Source organism: Geotrypetes seraphini, chromosome 14 (genome assembly GCF_902459505.1).
Source record: "Geotrypetes seraphini chromosome 14, aGeoSer1.1, whole genome shotgun sequence".
In the NCBI taxonomy this organism is placed as follows: Eukaryota; Metazoa; Chordata; class Amphibia; order Gymnophiona; family Dermophiidae; genus Geotrypetes; species Geotrypetes seraphini.
In genome coordinates this window covers 42,175,872-42,196,054 of record NC_047097.1, presented here as the reverse complement: position 1 = coordinate 42,196,054, position 20,183 = coordinate 42,175,872, and the positions used below count along the sequence as shown (strand labels likewise).

General features: G+C 43.7%; 1 protein-coding gene across 3 annotated transcripts in view; it reads right to left on the bottom strand.

Moving 5' to 3' along the window:
* Positions 1-20,183, bottom strand: part of THSD4 (thrombospondin type 1 domain containing 4) — a 1,080,479-nt gene that overhangs the window by 1,055,320 nt on the left and 4,976 nt on the right. For all 3 annotated transcript variants that reach the window (XM_033919867.1, XM_033919866.1, XM_033919868.1), the window contains exon 2: positions 8,202-8,241. The gene's annotated coding sequence lies outside the window, so the exon portion shown is untranslated. The remainder of the gene's footprint in view (positions 1-8,201; positions 8,242-20,183) is intronic.

Sequence of the window (20,183 nt, the reverse complement as noted above, 5' to 3'; positions counted from 1 at the left end):
ATGCTAACCATCCATCTGCCAACTCTGTCCTCCCTTTCCATTTCCCTTCCCTCCCCAGGAAGTCTGGTATCTTTCCTTTTTTTCATCTCCCTCCACAGATCCACCTTTTCTTAACTACCCTTTCATCCGGCATCTCTCCCTCCTTCCCCACCACCCGAGTCCACCATCTCTCCCTTTCTTTTCCCAATTACACTCCTATCCAGTATCTCTATCCCTCCTCCACACCATCCCTTGTGTCCAATTTCTCTCCCTTTCTGTTCCTTCCCTCCCTAAATCGCATGGTCCATCATCTCTCTCCCTCTCCTCTATTTTCAGACCCATTATTTCTTCCTCCCCCCCAAAGTTTGGCATATGCACGTCTCTTTGAACACCCCCTTCCCTCTGTGTACTTCTAAACCAGGGTCCCCCCAAAGGCCTGTCCCCCCTTAAAGGTCTGCCTGTCCCCCCTTGAAGGCCTGCACCCCCCTTGAAGGCCTGTCCCACCTCCTTGAAAGCCTGTCCCCCCCTTGTAGGCCTGTCCCCCCCTTGAAGGCCTGCCTGCCTGTCCCCCCCTTGTAGGCCTGTCCCCCTCTTGAAGGCCTGCCTGCCTGTCCCCCCCTTGAAGGCCTGTCCCCCCCTTGAAGGTCTGCACCCCCCCCGAAGGCCTGCACCCCCCCCGAAGGCCTGTCCTCCCCCCTTGTAGGCCTGTCCCCCCCCTTGTAGGCCTGCCTTCCTGTCCCCCCCTTGAAGGTCTGTCCCCCCCCTTGAAGGTCTGCACCCCCCCGAAGGCCTGCGCCCCCCTGAAGGCCTGTCCCCCCTTGAAGGCCTGCACCCCCTTGAAGGTCTGCACCCCCTTGAAGGTCTGCACCCCCCGAAGGCCTGCACCCCCCTTGAAGGCCTGTCCCACCCCTTGTAGGCCTGACCCCCCTTGTAGGCCTGTCCCCCCTTGAAGGCCTGTCCCCCCCTTGAAGGCCTGCACCCCCCCCCGAAGGCCTGCACACCCCCCCCCCCCCCGAAGGCCTGCACCCCCCAAGGCCTGTTCCCCCCTTGAAGGCCTGTCCCACCCCCTTGTAGGCTTGTCCCACCCCCTTGTTGACCTGCCCCCCCCCTTGAAGGCCTGCCTGCCCCCCCTTGAAGGCCTGTCCCTCCCCCTTGAAGGTCTGCACACACTCCCAAAGGCCTGTCCCCCCTTGAAGGCCTTCCTGCCTGTCTGTCACCCCCCTCCTCCTTGAAAGCCTGCCTGCCTGCCCGCCCGCCTCACCCCGAAGGACCGCTCGCCCCTGGCCTCCCCGCACCACTATGAAGCAGCACTACCTATGCTCCCGGCCTTGCCGTTCAGTCCCCCCCCCCCGAAGGACCGCTCGCCCCACTGACCTTCCTGCACCACCTATGAAGCAGCCGCAGCAGGATCCCGACGTCAGCGATCTCTGCGCTGCTTAGGCGCTGCTTCCTGCGCCGCGTTCCCGCCCCTCCTCTGATGTCAGAGGAGGGGCGGGACCGCGGCGCAGGAAGCAGCGCCCAAGCAGCTCAGGTATCGCTGAAGTCGCGATCCTGCTGCGGGCTGCTTCACAGGTGGTGCAGGAAGGTCAGTGGGGCGAGCGGTCCTTCGGGGGTGGGGGGGAATGAACGGCAAGGCCGGGAGCACCCCCTCATGGCTGGCACCCGGGGCGGACCGCCCCTCCCGCCCCCCCCTTAGTACGCCACTGATAGGGAAACATAAGCTCATGTCCTAGCATTCCAGGCAGCTTCTCATGAAAAAGAATTTCATTCATTGCTGCTTTCCGCTGATTCTTAGAAACATTTTAGGAAGAAGTTGAAAACCTATTTTTTCCTTAAATATTTGACTAATTAATCCATTCTTTCTATGTAATATGTTATAATTAATAATTTTTTTGTAAACTGCATAGAACTTTTGGTAATGTGGTTAACAAGTACATTGTAATGTAATGAAAGATAAATTTATGCTCTCCCTCCCAGAGGATCATATTAAGGAAAAGATGAAGGATAGCAGATAAAGCTTTTTTCAATAAAGTTTCCTTTATCTGTACCCCAAGTCCTCAGACCAAGCCTCAGGAAAAGTAGTTACAGGCATTTCTGGCAAAAAGTCTAGCAAAGCCCTATATATATAAATAAATTAATGATACTTTCCCTTCCACTAATACCACTAAGAATAGGTTAATGCTGGATTAAGTTAATCTCTACTGAACTTCTATCAGAGACTATGGATCTCTGACAGAAGTTCAATAGAGATTAACTTAATCCAGCATTAGCCTATTCTTAGTGGTATTAGTGAGTTACATGACTAAATAGAATTGATTACTTTCCCTTCCACCCTATTCCCAAACAGGTATGTAATTTATGTGCTGCTGCTACTGTCATATTTGACCCAGAAAGTTTTGAAATATAATGATGCACTTGTAAAATGATCTATGGCTCTAAGTTCAAACATGTCACATAGGGTGTTCAAAGGGAATTTTCTTACCAAACTCGTCCAACAAATCCCTCACTCACCGTAAACCTTTATCTCTCCATTTCCAGAAAACACTTTCAGACAATCCTGAAGGAAAGTCTTTGGCTTCCTTTTATCAAGCCGTGGTAGAATGTTTTAGTGTGGGCCAATGTGGTAAATGCTCCAATGCTCATAGGAGTTGAATGAGTGTCGGAGCATTTATTTTACCAGCCCGTGCTAAAATACTCTACCTTGATACAAGATCCCCTTTATTCCCAAAATTAGACAAAAGGGGGGAGATTAAGAATTTACACAGAGTTTATGGCATAACCTCTTCCAGCTGTTTTTCATAACAGACCAAAGCAAATGGCTTGCCATTCCATCTCCCAAACTCAAGGACATAGCATGAAGTATATAGGAACCTGAAAATGGTAATAATAATGACTGTTCTAACTGCCCCAGAGAGTAAAAACCCATTCCTTTATTCATGTATAGCCTTTTCTCTTCCCATTTTCTTTTTAGTTCCCTCCTGACTCCATCCTTCCGTTTTGGCTTCTTGAATCCCAGATTCCTCCCGATGGCAAATGATTAGTTCTCCACAGTTGCCCAAGCACATTTTCCAGTGGCAGCTCCTTCCCCTCTCTGGCACAGCTTGTGCTATTCCCCCTCCTTCCCTAAAGCAGGATGAAAGCATGGTTAGTATGTGGTTAAAAAATATCCCCTTTGTATTGCACCAGTACAATAATCCTCCAACAGGTCCACTATATGAACCCTCAAGATTTTTATAAAATCCCACACTATACCCATCAAACCTGGAGACTTTTGAGGTTTGAGATGTATAAAAGCCCTCTGAATCTCCTCTCCTAAAATTGGTGCGTTAAGATGTTCAATATCTGCGGATAAAATCTTAGGTACATGTAAAGTGCCGAGACGATTATCAACAGCAACATCTGAGCATTGATTCTCAGGCGCATATAATTCAGCAAAAAAAGGAACTAAATAATTTCTCTCTGTCAGATTAAGAAGAGGATACCCTGCTCTCAGGAGTTTTAAGGGATGAAATCATTGTAGGACCTCCCAGGCCCTAGTAAGATTGACCAGTAATTTACCTGGTTTATTACCATATTTATACAACTTAAATCTGGGTAATTCCATCCCAACTGGTCTAAAATTAAAAAAGCTCCCTGCCATAACCATATATACTCGAATATAAACTGATCCAAATATAAATCGAGGTAACCTTTCTTTCCCCCCCAAAAAAAAGAGGAAAAAAGATTGACTCAAATATAAACAGAGATTAGAAATTTGAGTGTCGTAAGTAATCACTAATTTTTCAGTTGGGGCTGTTTTGAGTCCAAAAAAGCTGAAGGACAGCCGACATATTCCTACTTGGGGCTGAATTCCAAGAGAGACTGAGCCATATTGCCCAGCTGATCTCTTATGGGAGCTAAGCTAACATCCAGTGCCTCAACAACAATTGCTTTGATTTGCACTAGTATCAAGTCCTGTACCTATCTGGAGACAGACTCTCCCGACGCCATCTTAGGATCTGACAGTGGTGGCTGAGACAGTAGGCCACATTTTTTTTCTTTCTCCTACTTTCCAGATTTTGCAGACATCTCAGGCAAATTCTTACTCAAAAATTTGTTCATAAAGTAGCCAAAACCAAGAGATTACTTATGTGATAAGGAAAACCAACGATGATAGCTGCAAACGATGAATTTGAATGGATACACCAAGAGCCAAGAGAAAGTATTACCTCTCAGCTCATCGTACCATATGATACCTTCCCTAAATATATTTATTATCACTGGGGGTGGAGAGTAGGCATGCCCTGAACTAATCACCACAACTTCAGGGTAAAGTAGCACTGTTCGCCGACGACACCAAACTGTGTAATATAGTAAGTGAAATCTCAAGGATAGTATGAAGCAGGATCTGATCACTTTGGAAAACTGGTCCTCGACATGGCAGCTGGGCTTCAACGCTAAGAAATGTAAGGTCATGCATCTCGGCAGCGGAAATCCATGCAGAACATACACCTTGAATGGAGAAACACTAGCTAGGAGTTCAGAACGGGACTTGGGAGTAATCATCAGTGCAGACATGAAGGCTGCCAAACAAGTAGAGAAGGCCTCATCCAAGGCAAATGATGGGATGTATCAATAGAAGCTTCGTCAGCCACAAACCTGAAGTCATAATGCTACTTTACAGAACCATGGTGAGACCTCATCTGGAATACTGTGTGCAATTCTGGAGGCCACATTACCGTAAAGATGTGCTTCGAGCTGAGTCGGTCCAGCGGTCCAGGTTTCTCTTTTTCAATGTTTTCCCCTGGCTGATGATGGCTTGGATTTGCCATCTCAAGCGCACTTTCCGGGCACAGATTTGTAGAATCTCTGACTTGGCTGCGCCATCCTTGCTATGCGGATCTGATGAGTCTTTCGACAGCCGGACTAAGAAGTTTCCTGGTATCTCCGGATTTACTCACCTAGGATACGATCAACATGGATATTCGTACTACTTTGGTATTACGACCTAGCTTTTGAGAAGTCATGACTGACGTGTAAGGGTTATGTGAAGCAGGTTGTTTCTTCTCTTATCCAGGCGCTACAGACGTCTTCACCTAAGGCTTCTGCTTCCTTTTGGAGGTTTTTCCTTTCTTGGATACTTCTCAACATTTGCACCCTTCCAGAGTTCCTTTTTGACACAGGTGTATTGCCGAGGTCTTAGCGTTCAATTCCCTTCAGCTTCAAGTGCCATTCTTAGCTTGTTACAAGGGCTAGGTATATTGCTCTTCGATTACTTCTCAGCTTCATGTAGTTCAGTTCCTAAACAGAGTACGGTATATTTGAACACCTCTTAGAAAGCCCTGTCCGGAGTACAATCTTCAGGTACTTCTTCGCAGTTTACCAAAGGCTTCATTTCCTACTTGTGCTGTTGAACACAGGGTTTCTTGGGGCCATGGCTTCGGCTCTGCAGTTTTCCGAGTTGCAGGCCTTGTTCAGCGGGGCTTCCTATTCTGATTTCCAAAATCTGGGGTATCAGTTCGGACAGTACCACAATTCTTTCTAAGGATGTGTCATCCTTTCTTTTATGACACGCTCCCTTTTCCTTCCTTCTTCCTGGGAGGAGAAATGGGGAGACATGCTTTTATTCACTGCATTTTTTTGAAAGTGCATAGCGTTCTCCGCGAGCAAGGTTTCTAATGACTTTTAGTTGTTTAGATCACCTTTTTGTATTCTTCAAGGGATGCCTCAAACATATGGCGGCATCCAAAGCCTCCATCGCTCGATGGGTCCAGGAGGACATTCTTTACGCTTGCTTGATGGCAGGGAAGCGGTTGGCGAAAGAACTTCATGACCATTCCATCAGAGTGATGGCTACTTCTTGGACTCGGTTCAGAGGTTTTTTCCTTGGAGGAGTTTTGTCTCGTGGCTACTTGGTCTTCCGAGAGTGCTTTCTCTTAGCATTACTGGTTGGATGTGGGGGCGCATGCAGTAGATGCGTTTAGTGCGTCGGTTGTTGCGGAGGCGGCGTTTGCTTCCCACCCAGATTGAGGATTGCTTTGCTACATCCCATTGGTCTCTGGATTCATCTGCTGCTGTTGCTAGGGAAGAAAAAATTATGTTCTTACCTGTTAATTTTCTTTCCCTTAGACGCAGCAGATGAATCCAGAGCCCCACCCTTTCTGGATATTGTCTGTCGTTTTTTTTCTTTTGCAACTTTCAAAGTTTGTTATTCTGTATTATTGCCTTTTGAGATTTGTTATGGGAAAGAAGTTGTTTTTTTTTTCCCATGCTATGCCTATTGATGGTTACAGATGCTTGGGCAAGGAGCTATACTGGAGATACAGGAGGAGTGCCAGCCAATGGGACCACCTGTTAATCAGTTTCTCTATCTCCGCCTGCTGGTAGATGTGGGCTATCCCATTGGTCTCTGGATTCATCTGCTGCTGTTGCTAGGGAAACATTGATGTGGCTTTGCATTAGTATTCTATAACCATTTAGGTCTACCCTTAAGCCTTTATAGAATTGCAGGGCCCAATATTCTGGCAGCAGCAAGCTGCATTTTGCTCACTACCACTGGCATTATACCTGGAAATTCAATGCTGGGCCATGTAAAGGGGATGGGACTTAATATATCACTTTTCCTGTGTGGTTTATATATTTTAAACAGGTACTTATTTTGTACGTGGGGCAATGAAGTGTTAAGTGACTTGCTCAGGGTCACAAGGAGCTGCAGTGGGAATTGAACTCACAAACTCAGGCGGATTAGGCACCTACTCTAACCACTAGGCCATTCCTCCATCTAGACTCTGGCAATGAATTTCAGAAATCAGCTAATGAATGGCCATTTAAGGGCCGATATTAAGCACTTAACTAGCTACAGGGCACTGCAAACAAATAGGATTAAATTTTATGCAGTTAACCTGGCTGGTTCAGTGCTGAATATATCAGCCCTTAACTGGACAAGTGCTGATTCCACTCCCCAGAATGCCCTCAAAATAACCAGATTTCAGTTGAGTGTGTGGGAGAGTGTGGTGCAGTGGTTAGAGCTACAGCCTCAGCACCATGGGGTTGTGGGTTCAAATCCTGCACTGCTCCTTGTGACTCTGGGCAAGCCACTTAATCCCCATTGCCCCAGATACATTAGATAGAGTGGGAGCACACCGGGACAGATAGGGAAAAATGCTTGAGTACCTGAATAATTTGTAATCTGCTTAGAATTGTAGGATATGCAAAATATAAATTGTTTTAAAAAATAAAACTAGTTATGTTCAGCAGTACTAACTACTGTAGTTAAAGTGCTGCTGAAAATTAGTGGTTAGCCTCGAACAAGCAACTTAACTGGCCAGGAACCATTACTGTCTGAGAATTTTTGAATATCAACTCCACAATACATAAAATGAAGGGCCAACTTATAGACTTGTATCCTACCGTAGAGGTTTGCAACCTTAAAACTTAAAAGAAAATTAAAACTTTAAAAAGGTCTCATACACAGTTCCTTCATGTTTTAGGCACTGTTAAAAGAATTAGTTCCAAAAGAAAAACTAATATGAATCATAGTATAAGAAAATGTTTTGCAATATAGGCATCCAAATCTATGCATTGTTTCAATTAAGGTCAACCATGTGAATCTTCGTAAACCACTCACAAATCTGAAACATGCAGAAATTCAGTTACCAAGTAATTGGATTCAACTAACACTTGGCATCTGTGATAGAATGCAGAATTACTTCCCTAAGGTTATTTATGATAGAAATGAAAGCACATCTGATTATTTCCAAGGATTGCTTTAGACATAACCCTGGGAACAGGGAAAGTTATCTAGGCCTTCCACTATGATCTTTGTATTCTTTTTTTTGAAAGGTTAAGCAGTCAAATTTGAAAAATGACTGGCAACAGGGGAACTGGGATATTAGTAGAATGTACAGTAGCTGTCTGGGGAGAATAGAGTAGTTTCCTTTTTCTACCCTAACTCTTTTAAGGACATGGAGAAGTGTTGCATAGATGTGGAAATTCCTTAGTCCAGAATAGGAGTATATAATCAGTACTGCTAACCTGCCATTAGGTAGGCGTTTGTGATGCTAGTAACACATAAAACAATACTTTCTATATAAAAAGATGAATTAAGAAATGGGTTTTCGTTCTCTGGCTTAATGTCTCCTTTTAATTAAACCCAAATTTCAGTATTTGTTAATCAAGTTGTTGGGTTTTTTTTAATAGGGAAGAGGCATCAGAGAAAAATGGAATAATTATAGTATTCTTACCATGAAGATAAACAGTTGCATAGTTTTTCTGGCTTGACGTCTGTCAAAGAAAGAGCAAAACAACATTTTAAAATGCAGTATGCACATACAGGGCATGCAAAAAGAATATTAAAAGATGACAGCAGTACGAGCAATTCTCAGGATGCATAAATGAATAATTATCAGAAAGAACTAAGAATTATTTCAGGTGCCCATATAGCAATAGAGAGATGAGTATAATACTAATTCAGTCAAAAGGTGAAAGTGATTCAGATACAGAGGGCTATAGGAAATGTAAACAGTGAATGATACATAAGTCCAGTTCACATTTTCTGCAGTCCCCAGAATACAAGTATATACCAGTGAAAGATATCAATATTACTACTACTACTATCCATTCAGTTTTATCCGACCCTTGGATACGCTGTAGGCTAGCCCTCACCATGCTTCCCTATGGCCCTATTTACTAAACTGTTAGTTGTTAAGATAGAACAAGGGACTAGATTCACAAACCAAACCGATCGTGTACCGATCGGTTTGCGACCAGATTTCCCTCAGGCCCCATTCACTAACCTCTCCTGCGATCTGCTTCAAATCCGTGCATGCAAATGAGGAGAAACGCATGCAAAGTGGAAAGGACGCGATTCATCAACCAAAATTTTCAAACCGAATGGGCTGGCCGGTCAACCCAAGAAGCGACTGCTGGGAACCAGTCAAAAATGTCTTTCCAACTCTGCAGTCAAAAATGTCTTTCCAACTCTGGAAGCCCTGCTCTGCCCAGATCTCTCCTGCCTGCTCGCCCCAAATCGCCACATCGCTGCCCCGGTTTAAGCCTGCCCTTTCCTGAATCTCTCCTGCCTGCTTGCCCCGAATCACCGCATCACCACCCCGGTTTTCTCCTGCCCTTCCCCGAATCTCTCTTGCCCTTCCCAGCCCTGCGAGCCCATGGTTTTAACCCACGGATTAAAACCATGGGCTCACAGGGCTAAAAACTAATTTTTTAAAAAAAGGTCGTGGCTCGGACAGGCATGCGCAAACCATCTACAGATGGTCTGCGCATGCGTGGGGATCTCACAACTGCAATCCATGCCAGCAGATGGGGGAGTTCCTCCCATCGCTCCCATCTGCATATTTTAGTTTATAGAATTTGTCGGACCTGCCTGAATCAGGCCCATATCGGGCCTGATCGGGCAGGTTCGTTAATCTATCCCAAGGTTAAGAATGGGCAAGATGTGGTCTTTTTAAGTAACGCAGAGTAATCACACACTAACTGTTAACACAGCAGATAATGCAGTGCAAGACCACCACCTGAATATGTGTAGCTTTATTCAAAAAAAGAACTTGATGGTTTAGAGTAGTGCTGCCTGATTCACGATTCAAATCGGTTCACTGATTCACTTCGGGTGAACCGATTCGAATTGATTTAAAGCGATAAAAAAAACCGGCTTCCCGATTCGGACCCTCCCCCCTCAAGCAGAAGCGGCAGCGCTGCTCTTGCTGGCCGGCTGCTACCGCTCCTTCTTTAGAGGGCGAGGGAGGAGGGTCAGTCGGGAAGTGCTGCAGTGTCTGGCTTCCCCCCTGGCCTCCCGGCATCAAATTTACCTAAATCGCTAGTGCTAGTGATCTTTGTAAGCTACCGTCAGGTCTTCTGAGCTGTCTTCTCTCTGCTGCGGTCCCGCCCCCTTCTCTGACATCAGAGAAGGGGCGGACCACGGCAAAGAGAAGACAGCTCGGAAGACCCGAGGGTAGCTTGCAAAGATCGCTAGCACTACCAATCTTATGCAGGCTGATGGATTTAGGTAAATTGAGGCCTGGGGGAACACGCAGGCCTTCCAGGGGGGGGTGTGCAGTCCTTCATGGGGGGGGTTGCACAAGTCTTCCAGGGGGGTGCAGTCCTTCATGGGGGGGGACAGGCAGCCTTAGGTGCAGGCCTTTAGGGGGGACAAGCAGGCCTTCAGGGGGGGAGAGGCAGGCCTTGGGTGCAGGCCTTCGGGGGGGACAGGCAGGCCTTGGGTGCAGGCCTTCAGGGGGATAGGCAGGCCTTTAGGGAGGACAGGCAGGCCTTGGGTGCAGGCCTTCAGGGGGGGACAGGCAGGCCTGCAGTGGGGGGACAGGCAGGCCTTGGGTGCAGGCCTTTAGGGGGGACAGGCAGGCCTTTGGGGGGGGACAGGCAGGCCTTGGGTGCAGGCCTTTAGGGGGGACAGGCAGGCCTTCGGGGGGGATAGGCAGGCCTTGGATGCAGGCCTTTAGGGGGGACAGGCAGGCCTTGGGTGCAGGCCTTCAGGGGGATAGGCAGGCCTTTAGGGAGGACAGGCAGGCCTTGGGTGCAGGCCTTCAGGGGAGGACAGACCTTCAAGGGAGGACAAACCTTCAGGGGGAATGGGCCCTGGTGTAAAAAGTACACGGAGGGAGGGAGTGAGGGAAGGGGGTTCAAAAAGATGTGCATATGCTGGACTTTGGGGGGAAGAAATAATGGGTCTAAAAATAGAGGAGAGGGAGAGAGATGATGGGCAATGGGATTTAGGGAGGGCAGGAACAGAAAGGGAGAGATGGTGTAGAGGGAGGATAAATTATCAATACAAGGAGACAATTTATTTTTTCATGTACTGCACCACAGACATGGAACGCCCTTCCTATTTTTTTACGAGAGGAAAAAGAACTTGGAAAATTTAAAACTGAACTTAAAACCTTCCTTTTTAAAGATGCTTTTATAACATAATTTTAGTTTTAGTATCATGCTTTCCTATATGAAACCTGTGTTAATTATTTCCCTTTGTGTTTCCCCTCAATGTTTCTTCTTTACTTTATGAATTGTAGTTCATCCCTCCTCTCCCATGTTTATCAATGTTAATAATCACGAGTTCTTACCCATTATTTAATAATTGTATGTACTGTATTGTTTGTTTTATTTTTTTATATTTAATAATTGTTAAATTTAAAGTGTACATCGCTTAGAATATTTGATTAAGCGATTGATCAAGTCATCTAATAAACTTGAAACTTGAATACTGGATAGGAGGGTAGTTGGGAAGGAGGGAGAGATGCTGGATGAAAGGGTAGTTGAGAAAAGGTGGATCGATGGAGACAAAAAAAAGGAAAGATGCCAGACCTCTAGGGAAGGGAAACGGAAGGAGAGGACAGAGATGGCAGATGGATGATTAGCACGGAGAAAGAAGGAGACCCTGGCAAGCAAGTTATCAGAAGACAACCAGAGCCTGGGACCAACAAGATTTGAATAATGACCAGACAACAAAAGGTAGAAAAAATCATTTTATTTTCTGTTTTGTGATTACAATATGTCAGATTTGAAACATGTATCCTGCCAGAGTTTGTTAGACCGCAAACGTGAGCTAAGATTTAACAGAGAGAAAAGTCTTTTTTGTTTGTTTGTACCACAGCGCCAGTGTAGTTAGGAGAAGGTAAAGGGGGTGAAGAGACTATAAAAGGGTGAAGAAGTTCTAAAATAAACTCACCAGGATGTTTTTTAAAAAACACCCAATTGGGCAGGAAAATCGAATCAAATCGAAAAATCTATTCAATAGGCTGAATTGAATCGAATCAAAATTTTTTTTCCTGAATCGGGCAGCACTAGTTTAGAGTTCTTGAAATTAGTCAAGGAGCCTAAGATTTCCAAGCATTCCCAAGATTCCCAAACTCTTAACTCTTGAGGAATTGGAAAAACTGGGATCGGTTAAATTATGCTTTCTGGTGGGAATCTCTATGCCACACTTTTAAAATGGAACGAATGATGGCCATACAACAGGGACATTATAGGAAATTTATGGATGTTTGGGAGCCATTGACAAAATCCTGTAAGGCGTGATTGTTGATTTGGCCCTTTGATCATACACGCCAAGGGTAGGGGGTGGAGAGATTTTTAATTGGAGTGCAATTGTTGGATATTTAGAAAGGAGGGAGGATATATGTATTTTTTGTCATAAAATATAATTTGATAGAATTTAAGTGCTGTTAAAGTGTAAAATGTCTGTATACTACGTTTCACTTATTTTTGGCTTTAAAATGAATAAAGATTTTTTTTTTTTTAAAGAATGGGCAAGATGTGGTCTTTTTAAGTAACGCAGAGTAATCACACACTAACAGTGCAAGACCACCACCTGAATATATTTAGCTAACTGCATTTGCTTTACCTCCAGCTCTATTAACACCCAGTATATCAGGGTTCACTAAATGGGAAAGGGAGAGTGAGTTTGGCAGTTAAAAAGCTGCACTTACCACACATTAGCTGTCTAATGTAGAGTTCACACAACCACATTATCTGGAAGCAGGTACCTTTTTTGGCTATATTTAACGGTATATAAAGTTTTTAATAAACATAATACAAGACCTCCAATAAAAATTAGTGCGACGCCCCTTTAGATGCAGTTAGTTTTGGGCTTCCTGCATGTTAAAATCCTGCATGTTAAGCCCAAAACTTAATGCACTTTAGTAGAAGAGCCCCTAAAGTGTATTGGCTCTGTTATTACTGTATGAGACGGTGCTAGCTAAGCCCCCCAGCAGTTAACGTAGAAGCTCTGCAGTTAGCATGCATTCATTTGGTCCATCAATGCAAGGTAGATACCTGCAAAATGTTAAAACACTTCAGCCAGAGGAGCCTGAGCCCTTAATGTCCATTTCTTTGTTCTCCATAGGAGGATCCCAATTCTGTCCTCAGGTTTGTTGGGTAAGCAGAATGTCCAAAATAAATATGCATGATTGCCACTGTAATATGGATTGTGGATATACAATGGCTAAAGGTCCCCGAGGACAGGTTTGGAGACTATTATTCTGCCTTATCAATTTACATCTGCTATCCATAGCTAAAATATTCGTTGATCAGAGAAATACAAGATGCTTTCTAATCTAATGGACCATCCATTACAAATTCTGACACCCTATTGCTTGCTCACAGCTGCTCTACTGAAGAAAAAAAAAAAAGACCTTGCCCAAATAAGAATAAAAGGTCAATGTTGAATGACATTAGAGAATCTATGCGTAAGCACGGTCATCGTTACTTCCATTATTTAAAAATTCCTTTCTATTGCATCTGTAAAGTGTGCTACATTCCCAGGAAGAAATGGTTTGTCATCTGCTGAACTGGAAAGGTTTTAAAACCATCTCCGAGACAGCGATGCACTAGGGAGCTCAGTGCTACAGCAGTGCAGTTTGGTTTCAGAAAAATCTTTGGTAAACGGAGCAAAGAAAAGTTCAGTAAAGCAGTTTGTTGCACAATTCACTGGCAAGCCAGAGTCTGTCCACCGAAATAACAAAAGTGGGCTGCTGTTCCCACAGACTTGAAGACAAATACGGTTTCTGATAATTTCATGTTCATAGCACTGGGATTAATTTCAGGCATATAAATCTTCTTAATTGGAGCCTCACTATGTACAAAAATGTCTCCCTGTACAGCAGTCCACTCCTAGCGAAAATTAGCCAGCTGGCACTCAACCACAAGAGGTGATGAATAGATCCCTGAAGCAACTGAATAGCTTTGTCACAGCTCGTCTTCAACACTTTCCAACACCTTGTTGAGATAATTTATCTGCCTTTTCAACAGAAGTGTAAAGCTTCCGATAAAGGTTTTCTTCAAATGTTTAATGTTCTGAATCTGTCTTAAGAAAAAATGTTATGATGGGTATGTTCTTCAAAGCGCCAAAATGATCATTTCTTGGGTTTAGAGAGTCCCACATCTCACATTTTAGGGCACTTTGGGATGGATTCAGTAAGTGGCACAGAAAAAGAAGCCCCAGATACTGCTACTGGGAAAATGACTAGCACATTAGGCTGAAACCCAATGGAAAAATCAATATTTCAAATAAATAGGGCACCCCTTACAGAAACACTCTGACATTTCCTCCAGGAACTTGTCCAAACCTTCCTTAAAACCAGCTATGCTATCCACTCTTACCATATCCTCTGGCAACGCGTTCTAGAGCTTAACTATTCTCTGAGTGAAAAAAAAATTTCCTCCTATTGGTTTTAAAAGTATTTCCCTATAACTTCATTGAGTGTCCCCTAGTCTTGGTAATTTGAAAACTCGATCCACTTGTACCTGCTCTACTTCACTCAGGATTTTTTAGCCTTCAATCATATCTCCCCTCAGCCGTCTCTTTTCCAAGCTGAAGAGCCCTAACCATTTTAGTCTTTCCTCATACAAGAGGAGTTCCATCCCCTTTACCATCTTGGTTGCTCTTCTATGAACCTTTTCTAGCGCCATTATATCTTTCTTGAGATAAGGAGACCACAATACTCCAGATGAGGTCGCACCATGGAACGATACAGGAGCATTATAACATTCTTAGTCTTGTAAACCATCCCTTTTTTAATAATTCCTAGCATCCTGTTTGATTTTTTGGCCTCAGCCGCACATTGGGCGGAAGGTTTCAACATATTGTCTACGATGAAACCCAGATCCTTTTCTTGGGCAATAATCCCCAAGATGGACCCTAGCATCCGGTAACTATGATTCAGGTTATTCTTCCCAATGTGCATCAATTTGCATTTGTCCACATTAAATTTCATCTACCATTTGGACGCCCAGTCTTCCAATTTCCTAAGGTCCACCTGCAATTTTTCACAATCCGCATGCATTTTAACAACTTTGAACAGTTTAGTGTCATCTGCAAATTTAATTATCTCATCGTTCCAATTTTCAGATCATTTATAAATAAGTTAAATAGAACCGTTCCCAGTACAGACCGCTGCGGCACTACACTGTTTACTCTCCGCCATTGAGAAAAGTTAGATTGTGAGCCTTATGGACAGTTAGGGATATTTGCTAAGCACCTAATATTTGATGCTTTATTGTTTGTGAACCGCTGTGAACTTCGAAGAGGTATTGGCGGTATGCAAATATAAATTGTATTGTATGTAAATGAGCTGCTTAGTTATTTCCACCAAAAGCTTCAGAATCAGCAACCTTAAAGAAACCCTACTGCAGGAACCCTTACACCAGCTTGGAGCTGGCGTTGAGATATTTTTCTAACCTCTGTGCTTCCTTAGGACTACTTTGCAGGAATGGGCCATTTCCAATGGCAAAAATTTCACCCATACAGCTCCTGCAATGCAACCCCTCCCCCCATTCCAACCTTGCAAACCATACTGGCCCATACTCTGATCGTCAACTCCCCTTCCACCTTGCAAATCATATCAGACCATTCTCTAATCACCAACCCCCTTTCCACCTTACAAACCATATCAGCCCATGCTCTAATCACCAACTCCCCCACCTTCCAAACCATATCAGCCCATGTTCTAATCACCAACTCCCCCACCTTCCACCTTGCAAACCATACCAGCCGACTCCCCTTTCATCTTGCAAACCATACCGACTCATGCTCTAATTGTTGAGCCCCTTGCAAATCATACAAGCCACTACTCTGATCGCTCCTGCAGCCCCTTCATTCCCATTTCCGATTCCTATGCTCTGCTACCCTTATCCACACTCATTTGCATTTTCCACTCCCCCAACCTCCACCCCTTAATTCTGTGCTTTGGTCCATGCAGGAGGAGGTGGCCAGGATGCAAAGAATAAGGGAGATTAGCTCTCTGGCTTACCACACAGCTCTTGTGCACATGAGCAAAGCAGGTTTATAAAATGACTTCCAAATGTTCAGCACCGATAGCGTGCATATGATTTGTATGCTATTGGTGCTGAACACTGGGAAGTTTGGGGTTTGTTGGGTTTTTGGGGGGTTTTTTTGTTTTTGTTTTTTTTTTCATTATTCCCATAGCATTCTCCTGCATTGTACAGAACAGTGCAGGATTTCTGAGCATTGGCCTGTTGGTCTTCTATTCTTAGACGTTTATGAAATGTAAACTTAGGTGTTAATTTTTGAACTAATTAGGGGTTCTTTGAGAGTGCAAAACATCTGTGTGTGTTGGTGTTTTCACTCCACAGGTATTATTATTGGGTACAGAGCTGGATTTATACATGTTCCCCCTGATTCTATATATGGTACTCAAATTTGGATGCACTCCTAAGATGCACTTGACCCTTGATTGGCTAATGAGCTGTTGACCAGCAATAATTGGATGCCAACAACCAATTACTGATGTTAATTGGCACCGGTTAGGATTTACATGCACATCTGTCTGTGGGCTATTCTATAATGCTGGGTGCCTAAATCCCAGTGTGTAATTCAAAAAGAGCGTGGACACGAATGGGGCCTGGGAGGATTGGAGTTTTCCAAAAATATAGGTACAGTGTTATGGAATAATGGGTCAGTGTACCAAACTTGAGTGCCAGGATTTATACCAGGTTTCAGCAGGCGTAAGTCTGGCACCCAGAGTTGGGCATGAGAATTGACACCAAATGCTATTCTATAAAGGGTATGTGCACACTTTCTAGAACAGAACTCAGCAGCAATTTATTTCTGGTGCCAACTTTTGAGTGGCATTTATATAATTTCCTCCCCCCCCCCCCCCCACACACACACACAAGCTGTAACATTTAAGATGCCCACCTTGATTAAGCAGAAGTGAAGTTCAGTTTACCATGCTTCTTTATTTGAAGTTTCTGTACCACTAATGATTGGGGAGTCAATTCAGAGCGGTTTTCAAAGACATCTGTAATGGATTTTAAATACAGGATTCCATTGTGGCTGCTTGGCTATGGTAACCTGTTTGCATTATTACACCATAATGTATGCTTACACAAGATTAGTTAACCATTGTAACTAAGTATGCTATATTTACACCCTCATAATTAGGTTAACCATTACAACTAAGTAATCTATATTTACATGCATCCTAAATAGCTCTAGTGTACTATATTCATACTATTTACTCTCATCCTAGATAATTCCTAATTTATTTTAGTTCCATTTTACTATATTCTTCATACCTTAAATGTTTCTGGAGACGAAGATCTACTATGGGTTAGATTCACTAAAGTCCACAAATCTATCCTACTCGTGTCCTATCCGTTTCCGAATCATTCTGGCCGATCGATTCAGTAAAGCTTGTCCATACAAATGATCAAATCGTAAACACACCCCCATGTCTCGCTGTAACATCAATCGACGCACATGTGCACTGTCTCCTTGTTAGTTTTGAAGCACTTAACGCATGTGCTAGCTCTTTAGGACTTCACTGCGTAGAAATGGGGCGGGGTTTAATCGCGGATGTCATTGGTGGGCTCCGTCCATTTCTCTCAGGAAAAGAACTGTTAAATTCTAGAAGGCACAACAGTTAACAGCAGTTGAATGTGCTGGGATCACACACTGTTATATTCAGCCTACGAATCCCAGAAGGCTGTGCGGCTCTTTCTGCCGTGAAGCACAAAGCAACCAAAGGCGACCCCGTGACATCAGATGCACGCAACAATCTAGCTGGAAGGAAGAGGGGAGGAATAGCTGGTCCTTAAAAGTTATTTTTGATTTTTTTAAAAATTTGGCATTGATATATGAAATGTACAATGTGCAAGGAGAGCACAGGGTTAATCCACTATTTTCTCACCATGCGCATTACAAATCCGAGATTCACTCCCACGCTCACTATGCGCATTCCAAAAAAAATCAAAAAAATATTTGTAACGCTTATGTACATGAAAGTTTACATATACTTAAAGTATAGATATATTTTGGATTTTTTGCAGGGTATATATATATTTTTAATGGGGTTCTTAACATGCACCTGGCAGTTGCTAGACAGGAATAGTCGGTGAGGATGTAAAGCAACTGGTCCTCAGCAGTCGAAACTTTTTGGAACGGAAAGGCCAGTCGGTTTGGATGAAATGGTTTCATGAATCGATGCCTTAAGAAATTTACATGCCTTTTTACTTATTTGCATGCGCAGATCGGATCGGGTGCAGATGGGGTCTGGAGGAAGGTTAATGAATTGGGTCATAGTAGGAAAGTGAGCACAAACCAAGCGGTACACAATCGGTTTGCTTAGTGAATCTAGTCCCATGTGCATATATGTCATGTCCTGTCCTCCTATCATGTTCTTGTGGGGAGGGGGGAGCCTGCTATTTTTCTCTAATGTTGCTTCCTCCCTCTGTCGGTTCACAGTTTCAGTTGAAATAGTCTGAGAACAGGATAGTCTTTATCCCTTTCTTGAATTTTCTAGTGTCCTTCAGTAGGGCATTCCAACACGTTGGAGCCATTACAGAGAACATTCTTGCCCTTGCACTTTTGTATTTGATGTTTCTGAAAGAGGGTATCTGTAGTAGAGACTCCTGGTTCGAGCGCAGAGCGCAAGATATTGCATTTCTAAGAAGTGAACTTAAAATGCATGCATAAAATGCTACATTGCATACAAAAATTTGTATTATTATTGAAGTAATACACAATAGTAATAAGACACCTTGTAACGTGAGGCCCTAAGCTGTAGCTTGCTGCGCTTATACATAAATCCAACCGTGGCTGGATACATTTTCCAGTAGAATCAAATGAATAGATTTGTGTTACTTTGCAGTTATCAACACAGAAAAGGCACACAAATTGAATGGAGGATATAAAATAAGACAAGTCAAGGAAGGGATGAGAAAGTACCAGGGGAAATGTTGTTTTTCTGGTGTTTATCCAACACACACCTATTTTGATTGTTTTGCATTAGGGCTGTGTTATTGGTGATTATCAGTTAAAACCTAAAATCTGAAGTCCCAATAATAATATAGCCTTGGTGTGCTCCCATGCATGACAGCGAGCAGAGACAGCCTACAGACAGCGAGCAGAAGGAGATTAATCTTTCTGCTGTAGAGATCAGCGTATCTCATATAAAATGCCACACAAGTGCATGATTCTCCCAAAGACTTTTTAATTAGAGGTAGATAGTAGTGCTGCATGATTTCTGATTCAAATCGATTCATTGTTTTTTTAAAAAAAACCAGACTGACCGATTCAAGTCGGCCCCAACCCGTTCGGGCGTTCCCTCTGCCGCCGGAGTCAGTCCATCTAATGTAACTTCCTGTTTTGCGAAACCAGAAGTTACATCAGAAGAAAGGACTTTGGCGAAGGGAGCACCGAGTGGACCGCGTGCGGATCGGCGCCAGCAAAGGTGATATTTATATTTGTTAGCTGGCTCTCTCCTTTCTACTTCCTGGAAACATTTCTCCTCTTCGGCCTGCAATTCCACAGTGTAAGAAAAAGGATTTTTCTCTGCTCTCTTCTTTTCTGAGGCCATATAGGACTTGGGGGAGGGGGAAGCTGGGGCCCTTGCTGTGGGGATTGGGAAGCTGAGAATTGGGTCGGGGGGGGTGCAGGGGAAGCTTTGGGGATTGTGAAACTGAGAATCGGGCAGGGGGTTGAGGATGATTTGCTTTGGGGAAGCTGATAATCAGGCAGGGGAGCTGGGGAAGCTTTGCGGAAGCTGAGAATTGGGGAGGGGGCTGGGGAGCTTTGGGGATGGTTAAATAAAATGTTTAAGCTTAAAAAGCTGTCATTGAAAGTGAATCAAATTGAATCGAAAAATCAATTCAACAGGATGAATCAAATCAAAATATTTTTCCCTGAATCAGGCAACACTAGTAGATAGTTTGCAATTATTTACACAAGAATAAACATCCTATAGTATACTGAAATGCATCATCATAGGTCAATCTTTTCTTCCTGCATCTATAAATTAGAGGGACGTACACTTATTACAATATCATTCACCTGTTGACCTGTTGGACTAATTGATCCACACCAGTGGTTCCCAAACCTGTCCTGGGGGACCCCCAGTCAGTCAGGTTTTCAAGATATCCCTAATGAATATGTATGAGAGAGATTTGCATATAATGGAAGTGACAGGTATGCAAATCTCTCTCTTGCATATTCATTAGGGATATCTTGAAAACCTGACTGGCTAGGGGTCTCCCAGGACAGGTTTGGGAACCACTGATCCACACAAATAAGGAAAATTCTCTTTCCTATGAAGAACACTTTGCATGTACTTCTGGCCCAATTGATTAAATCAAGTGGTTTCTCAATACCCGACCAAAATTAGTGTTAGCAATTTTTCACCCCTCTTCCAACACAGTAAGACCAATGGCATATCAAGAATGGGGTCTGATGTATCTAG